The sequence below is a fragment of the Macadamia integrifolia genome, chromosome 9 (genome assembly GCF_013358625.1).
Source record: "Macadamia integrifolia cultivar HAES 741 chromosome 9, SCU_Mint_v3, whole genome shotgun sequence".
Lineage (NCBI taxonomy): Eukaryota > Viridiplantae > Streptophyta > Magnoliopsida > Proteales > Proteaceae > Macadamia > Macadamia integrifolia.
Window position 1 is genome coordinate 38306227 of NC_056565.1, and position 8336 is coordinate 38314562.

The following is an 8336-nucleotide window of genomic DNA, read 5'->3' on the forward strand; positions in this document are numbered from 1 at the left end:
CACATATATAATTCAAGAGTAACATTGTAATAAAAACTTGAAAAAAAAAATGAGGATAAATCTGTATTAGTACGTAGCCTTGATCGAGCTTTATAACCTTGTTGAAAGGAGCTAGGACAGGGAGTCATTGGAGATACCAGATCAAGTTTACGTACATCCTTGCCTCATTGATTTAGAATCCACTTTCTCTCTCTTCATTTAATAGATTCCAAATTCACAGACTAGGAACGTACAAGATTATTCTCATAGTTGAACATCTAAGATGTAAGTGGAGAACCTGGACACCTCGGTTAACAAAAAAAAAAAAAAGAACCTGATCTAGATACGCGTAAGGAGTTTGATGTTTTTTAGTCATTGTGGCATACATAAGCATCTGCTTAAGAAGATTGATGATTTAGTTTTCAGATAAACCATCAATATTCCATTCCACAATAGAATTACCATCAACCAAAAAACTAGCTGGATCGCCTTCCATTTCAAATTGGAGGTCTACAGGAGAAGGCCGAGGGTAGTAGTAGTTTGTCGGTACAGTTGGCATAACTTTATGAGCTTTCCTCATGACTCAATTAAGCTAAGGAATAGGCTCAGGGATTGCTGCCTGTTGAGATAGCATGGACTAGAATTCTTTCTTAGCAATTTTAATTTTAGAATTGGAAGATTCAGCAAGAGAAAGAGTCATAGCCTGTTACGTCCATGCTACCTCAACAGGCAGCAATCCCTGAGCCTATTCCTCAACTTAATCGAGTCATGAGGAAAGCTTATAAAGTTATGCCAACTGCACCGACAAACTACTGCTACCCTCGGCCTCCTCCTGTAGATCTCCAATTTGAAATGGAAGGCGAGCCAGCTAGTTTTTCGATTGATGGTAATTCTATTGTAGAATGGAGTATTGATGGTTTATCTGAATACCAAAATCATCAATCTTCTTAAGCAGATGCTTATGTATGCCACAACGGCTAAACAACATCAAACTTTCGATTTGGCTATTGCTAAAATGATAACAACTGGATTTTCTAGTCAACTTCGCGGTTGGTGGGATTTCTATCTGTCCGAAGAAGTTCGACACCAAATCCTAAATGTTGTTACTAGTATTCCACAAAACCAAACAGAACAACTCGTTGATGGCTCTTTTGCCCAGCAAACTCTATATGTTAATCAAGAAGATACGGTAAACACATTGGTTTATACTATAACTCTCTATTTTGTTGGACCAGCTGAAATCTTAGCTGATCGAAAAGAGAACAACTTATGAATCTGCTATGTCCTACACTATCTCATTATAGATGCTATAGAGATGTTTTTTTAACTAAAGTCTTTACTAGAGATGACTGCAATAATTCTATATGGAAAGAAAAGTTTATCTCTGGTTTACTTCTCTTATTTGCTCAAAAGGTCAGGTATAGACTTAAGGCAAAGTATAATGAAACTATTCCCTTCGAGCAATATATCTATTGGGAATTAGCTACTGAAGTATGCAATGAAGGTCTTCAACTCTACACAGACCTTAAATTACGGAAGCAATTGTCTAAAGAGAGACAAGCTGGATTTAGAGAACTTGGAGATTTTTTGGAACAATTTGGTTATGAGAAGATTCGTCTTCTAGGATCAAATAAGACGCATAAAAAACTCTCAAGGTTCTCTAAGCCTAAATATCAAGCTAAACAATATAAATCTAAGCCTAAGTGCTTCTTTAAGAAACGCTTTTCAAAGTCTCGTCCTCAAAATACTTTTCCTACCAATAAACGCCCTGTTTGTTATAAATGTGAAAAAGTAGGACATTATAAGAATAATTGTCGAACTATGGCAAGAATTAATGCCTTAGAGATTGATAACTCTCAAAATTAAAATCTTGAAAAGGTCTTGCTATACAGCTCATCCGGTCGTAAGTCTAACACTGAGTCTGACTCAGATCAAGAGATTGCTCAACTTGAGTTTGACAACGATTCTTCTTAGTATAAATCCCAGACTCCCCAATGTAGTTGTGATCCTTATTAAGCAATGGTTAAAAAAATGGTTTGATGGTCCTTTCTACCGAAGAGTCATTTCTCTTGAAAGCAATAGACCAAGTTACCGATCCAATGACTAAGGCTCAACTCTTACATGAATACATCACCTTAGTCAAGGACAGTACATGGTCTAGCCCTGTTCCTGCTATAAAGCCTATGGTTTAAGACTATAGCTTCAAAACTATAATTAATCGGGTTAAAGCTAATTCTCAAGCCCGTGAACCCACTGTTCAAGAACTATGGAGACATCTCAATGAAGTTAAAACTGAAGTTAAGAGTCTTAAACAAATAATTCAGACTCTTGAATTATATAATGAACATCACATTATTGAGCCAGACTTCGAGAAGAAGCTTCCTTCAAGGATCTACTAGCAACTCAAAATACAGTAGCTAGTAACTCTGCAACTACTGCTGCAGTTTCTTCTGAAAATGCTCAAATTTTAACTATTCAACAGGTTCAAACTCATCGATGGCATATAATGATTGATATTGTTATCAATTGAGTTTAGCCTAAAGACTATCCCCTTAATAGATTCATGCGGAGATATAAACTGTATTAACGGAGGGCTCGTACCTTCGTAATACTTTGAGGAGACGACTCAAAAATTAGTTATAGCTGACGGATATATAATGCAGGTTCAGTATAAGCTCTCATCTGCTTCTATTTACAATAATGGGCATTGCCTAAAGACTCCTTTTATAATGGTGAAAGGACTCTCTCAGTTTATTCTTCTAGGCATTCCATTCCTATCCCAGCTATATCCATTACAAATTGATACAGTCGGTCTTCACTCTATGGTTAATAATCACCCTATAACTTTTCATTTCATCGAACCCCCTAGGTTCATACAGTGAATGAAATTCGGACTCAAATCCAGTCCAAAGAAAAATTTATATACTCTTTATCATCTAAAATTCAACAGAAGAGCATCCAACACAAAATTGATGACCCTACCTTTCAAGTTAGAGTTAAAAACTTTTAAGCTCAACTCAAAAAGGAAGTTTGTTCTGAAATTCCTATTGTATTTTGGTCTCGAAAAACACATATAGTCACTCTTCCATATGAAGATGACTTTTCTAAAAACCAAATTCCTACTAAAGGTCTTATCAGACCTAGTAAGTCTTCCTGGAGTTGCACTGTCTTTTATGTCAATAATAATGCTGAAATTGACCATGGTGCACCCAGATCAGTGTTATCAATTCGGCCGAATAATTCGCGAATTATTCGGCAGAACCAAATTTTTTCGAATTTTATAAAAAATTCGGACCGAATCCAAATTAAAAATAAAATTCTTTAAAATTCGTGATTTTTTCAAAAGTGAATATAAATCGTGAATAATTCAGACCGAATCCGAATTAAACCGAATTATTCGGTCCATTTAAACATTATTTAAAAAAAAAAAAAAAAACAACAATAAAAAACAATTAAAAAAAAAACCCCAGTAAGCTTTTTTGACCGAATCCTTAAATTAATCAATCGAATTATTCTGAATAATTCTCCGCCCGAATAATTCCCGAATCCGAATTTGCTAACTATGACCCAGATTGGTAATCAACTATAAACCTTTAAATAAGGTTCTTAAATGGATTTGGTACCATATCCCTAATAAAAGGGATTATCTTAATAGATTATACGCCTCCAACGTATTCTCTAAGTTTGATATGAAATCTGGGTATTGACAAATTTAGATAACAGATAGGGATAGGTATAACATAGCTTTTGTTGTCCCTTTCGGCCAATACGAATGGAATGTTTTTCCTTTTGGCCTTAAAAATGCTCCCTCTGAATTTCAAAATATAATGAATCAATTCTTTAATCAATATTCACAGTTTATAATTGTGTATATTGATGATGTCCTTATTTATTCCTAGGACATTTTTCAATATTGGAAACATTTAAATATCTTTCTCTCTGTTATTTGTCAAGCTAGATTACTGTCTCAGCTAAGAAAATAAAAATCTTCCCAACTAAAGTTTGTTTTTTGGGACATTATATTTCATTTGGTTCTATTATTCCCATTGAATGAGCCATTCAGTTTGCTGATAAATTTTCTAACGAGATAACAGATAAAACTCAACTCCAAAGGTTTCTTAATAGCCTAAATTACATTGCTGAATTCTACAATGATTTAGCAAAGGATGCCAAATCTTTGTTTAATAGGTTAAAACAGTAGCCTGAACCTTGGACAACTGTACATACTGACTCTATTCGAAAAATCAAGCTCAAAGCCAAGGAGCTTCCGTACTTAAACCTAGCATGACCCAATTGTTCTAAAATTGTTGAGACTAATGCATCCGAATTCGGATACGAAAGTATCTTGAAGTAAAAATATCCTAATCTTCCCAAAGAAATTTTAGTATGTTTTACTTCTGGCACATGGAATTCTATTCAACAAAAATATTCCACAATAAAAAATGAAATTCTTTTACTTATTTTGTATATAACTAAATTTGAAAGTGATCTTCTTAATCAACATTTTCTTATTCAAATGGATTGTAAAGCGACTAAAAACGTCCTTGAAAAAGATGTTAAGAATCTGACTTCTAAGTAGATCTTTACTCGATGGCAGTCGCTTCTTTCTATTTTTTATTTTGATATTGAATTTATTAAAGGAGATACTAATAGTTTACCTGATTTTTTAACCCGAAAATTCTTGCAGAGCTCCTAAGCAGCAGGCTATCATCCCTGCTTCCCCAAATAAAGATGTTGCCTCATCTTCTTCTAGGTTTCATCTTAGACTCTGACAACAACCTTAAACAAGGCTATTAACAATTCTTCCTTCTTAGAAACCAATTTTATCCCAGTCATTCCAATAGAAAATATCTATCTTCGTCATAACCCCTCAGAAATAACTACCATCTACCTCTGCGATCATCTTCACCTATCAACTGGTGATAAAACTCGTTATTTCTATGAATGAATTCTTGAAGAAACATAAAGTGCTCAAATTCAGCACTCCTATAGAAATGCTCATGTCAGGGTATATTCAAAGCTCAACATAATAAACATCATAAGGGATCGTGAATGGACCTTTGCCCTCATTCAAACGAGAATTTCATGATGTTATTGACCTTAAACTTAGGTCATATGATTATGCTGACTATGTCAAAGCTTGGGACATGATATTCTTATATCAGAATGATCATGAAACTCATTCCTGGTTCGTGAAGTTTTGGCTTCAATGCACCTTATTATGTCTGCCAAACTGGTTTCTTCAATAGTTCTACACATGGGGACCACTCCTTCAGAGTTCCTTCCTACAGCTCTTCAGTAATCCGTTACTAAATTTAAAGAATTCAATCCAACTTTGGACTCCCTGCCTCTCTTCGTCCAATTCTTCATACTATACGAAGTAACCTGGATTCTTCAATGGAAGTATCGGATGACAACTGATGAATTTGAAGAATGAAACTACGCTCCTCATTTAGAATGTCATATTATGGTTAAGTGGTGGGATGAATTTTATATTCCACCATTAATTGGTTCAAGATTTGTGCCTAAAAGAGGCATCGGTTCGGATCTGCCCCTTGCATCCCCTTCAGCATCGGTAGCCTAGACGCCCTTTTTTAATATGTTGAATGCTGCTCGGCGTCATCTTTCGTTTCTCTCAGATGGACAGATCCAAGAGCGAATCCTCACTGCTATAGGGTTTAATCTTCAACCCGACAATCCTGCCCTGTTATCATCCTCATCTGCATCGACTCTTCCTCCTTCGGATGACAGAAGCCAATTCATTCAACGGCCTGATTTCTAAAGGCAAAAAAAAAAAAAAAAAGTCTCACTGCACCTGGATTCAGTGTTGTATTAATCAGATATGCCATTCTGATTCCTGCCAGATGTCAAGCATCCACATCTAGTGCCACCTTAGTCAGACTAACGTCTTGGCATACGTCGCACCGCACTATAAGCGCATTATAATGAGTGTCACGGGTGGACACTTTAATAATTCACCTAACAGAGACGTTTCTAAAAAACAGTGGGTCATCTCGCATGGAATACCAGAGAATTTCATTCGTGACTCATTTTTAATCATACACCTGGACTATACGACAATATAACTTTCGGCTGAAGCTTATCAGTTTCTGACAACTACCTCACACCTTATTAGGGGTACTCACTTTGTGATAAGAATACCTTATCTTTAATTGTTCAAATGTTACATCAATATTCCATTTCACAATAGAATTACCATCAACCGAAAAACTAGCTGGCTCGCCTTCCATTTCAAATTGGAGGTCTATAGGAAAAGGTCGAGGGTAGTAGTAGTTTGTCGGTGCAGTTGGCATAACTTTATGAGCTTTCTTCATGAATCGATTAAGCTGAGGAATAGGCTTAGGGATTGTTGCCTATTGAGGTAACATGGAGTGGAATTCTTTATCAACAATTTCAATTTCAGCGAGAGAAAGAATCATAGCCTGTTTTTCTTTATCCTTAGAAACCTAAGTCGACTGAGACGAGTTACAATTTTATCAAGAATGGTTGACTCAGTCTTTCCAATTGGGACATCCAAAACTGGAGAAGGTTTAAAAATAACGAATTGGTTGCTTCTAGGTTGAGAAGCCAAGGTTTACTAAATTGGCTGATGGGTATACTCAATTTTAGCATAAGAGGTGGACAGAAAAGAGGCCTTTAAAGAATTTACAATCATCTCTATACGATCAGTCTAGCTTCTTATGAATTGAAAATACAAATTAGTATAATTATTTTGTTCAACAACTTGATAGAACCTGATCTACACTGATGAAATCCACTACAAAATTAATTATTAGATAAATATCAATTATACAAATCAATCTTTTACGAAAATGGTTCTCATTCAAAGACTTGATCCGCTCTCGAACCATTAATGACAACTTATCTACTTGTGAGTTGTCTACATTTAATCAACAGGTGACACGTTTCAAATGCAGTGGGGTTTCCCTAGGTGTGGGAATGGAGCACTGCTTGGCAGACGGAATGTCGTCACTCCACTTCATCAACACGTGGTCTGACATGTCCCGTGGAATCGGATAAAAATCGTCTGTTTTTCCCTTTCCTATTTTTCTTGTGTTTTGCTAGTTGCAGAAGATGACACGTGTCATCAACGGTCAAGATTAATTCAGTTGGGTGAGGGTTATTACATCCAGTTTGGTTTTTAATTCAATCTTAGCCATTCACTTAAAATAATGCCACATGTCGCCTTCTAAAGGTAGCAAAACAAGAAAAACATGGATGAAGAAAAACAGACGATTTTTTTCTCGTGGAATCGACATCACCATTTCACCTTTCATCTACCGGACCCTCTTGCGAGTAAGGGACCCACCACATTGCCCCACCACGTTGAGTATGAGACCCCCCAAATACCTCAACAAACCACAAACTCCATTGCCATATTCAAGATTACCCGTGATCACCCGTGACCAGCCCCACATCCTCAAAGTCCAAGTCCAAGTCCAAGTCCAAGTCCAAGGACGAGGGGCCAAGCCCAACACAGGAAACTACAGCTCCTTTGAAGTGTTGACTGGACACGTGTGGCGTTATGTATGCAAGGCATGTGGCTACCAAGATGATCAAGAGACTAGATTTTACATCTCCGTTGATGGACGGTTCAGATTTCTCCCTCTGCTTCCACCTAGTTACTTAGGCAACGTCATCTTCGCTGCCATGCCAATTGCCGTGGCCAGCGAGGTCATGAATAATCCAGTGACGTAAGCTGCAAAGAGGATCCATGACACCTTGATGAGGATGGATGATGAGTACTTGAGAAGATCAGCCCTTGATTACTTGGAGCTGCACCCGAATACGACGATTAACATTCCAAGGACCCACCCTCTCTGGATCACCAGTTGGCAATGGTTGCCGATATATGATGCAGATTTCGGGTGGTGCAAGCCGATATTTATGGGCCCTAGTTTCCTCAATTTCGAAGGGCAGACCATCTTGCCAAGCCCCACCAATGATGGAAGCTTATTGCTGCTCATTTGTTTGCAATCTGAGCATATGAAGGTGTTTCAAAAGGTTCCGTATGAGTTTTAGACAACCGATCCGTCCCGGACGATACGTTTGTCTTCAAAACTATAATGGGGGATATTTCGGATGGTCTATAGCTATTTTTTATGCTGTCACTATATGGTTTTTTTTTTCTTTTTTCCTTTTTTGCGTGGGGGAGTGGGGGGACGGTGTTAAGAACTGCAGTGTTTAATTGCTCCAAGTGTTACTAAGATTTTGGTTGATTTTCACTCTTTAACTGTTGGATAATTGTACTATAATTTCTTACAAAAAATATAACAAATTGCAATACAAAGCTTTTGCAGTAGAAACTACTATGATGTTGTAGTATAGATCCTTAG

At 36.8% G+C, this 8336-nt stretch overlaps 1 pseudogene; it reads left to right on the forward strand.

The window, feature by feature from the left end:
• Positions 1-892: 892 nt before the first annotated feature.
• LOC122089770 lies at positions 893-8022 on the forward strand (annotated as a pseudogene).
• Positions 8023-8336: the final 314 nt, after the last annotated feature.